At 37.1% G+C, this 835-nt stretch overlaps 1 pseudogene; it reads right to left on the bottom strand.

Moving 5' to 3' along the window:
• Positions 1 to 835, bottom strand: part of LOC102864446 — a 7387-nt pseudogene that overhangs the window by 812 nt on the left and 5740 nt on the right.

Genomic DNA, 835 nt, shown 5'->3' with positions numbered 1-835 from the left:
TTTGCTCCTCTCCTTCGAAAGCAAAAGAAAAACTCCTTCATTGGTACGTCATCGTTTCTTAACACATTGACAGCAGATTTTTACAACAAAACACTTCTGATTTCTTGAATGCTTGTACCAAGAGTGTTGACTGTGAATGCAAGAAAAACAAAATCTTTGATGACTTCAATCTTTCTCCATAGATCATGACATTGCTTATTGGCCCTGTGGTGATTAATTTTGTCTTCTTATTGAGATGCAATGCATATTGAAATCTGTAGTTTCTGATCTTCTGCGACAAGAATTTCAAGTCCTCTACACTTTCATAAAGAAGGTTCTACATTGAAAGAATGAATGGCAAAACAAGAGCTTTTCTCAGCTTAGAAAGATAGCAGTATTTAGCAGTGAGTTTATTGTGTCACAAAGAGATCTCAGTTGGCCTAGTGGACAGAAAGTGATTTACCAAACTAAAGGTAGTGATTTTAATCTGAGGCCTTCCAGCCTGGTTTTACTTGTTTTTAGTCAAACATTCTTCTAAGTGGTATAACATTGGTCTGTCCATTTGCTGTACAGAGGTAACTCGTGGTTGCTGTGATGCAAAACACTATTGACACTAATGTGTCAAATGCTATAATGGTTACCCATGGTGGACAGTGTTTGGAAGCAGGAGTGCCATCCACTTCCAAAAAAGCTTGCCTCTGGAAAATCTATAAAAGTGGCGAAATGATGTAAGTTTTACAAGTGTTCAGGTCTTTTGTTCACAGGGTCACTATGAATCATCTACCACTCAACAGCACTTGAGAAAAACAACATATTGTGTCAATAACAATTATCTCCCTTGTATGTCACTTAAGAT

The sequence above is a fragment of the Elephantulus edwardii genome, unplaced genomic scaffold, assembly GCF_000299155.1.
Source record: "Elephantulus edwardii isolate Elephantulus edwardi_28Jun2011 unplaced genomic scaffold, EleEdw1.0 scaffold00051, whole genome shotgun sequence".
Lineage (NCBI taxonomy): Eukaryota > Metazoa > Chordata > Mammalia > Macroscelidea > Macroscelididae > Elephantulus > Elephantulus edwardii.
This window is presented reverse-complemented; position numbering and strand designations above follow the sequence as displayed.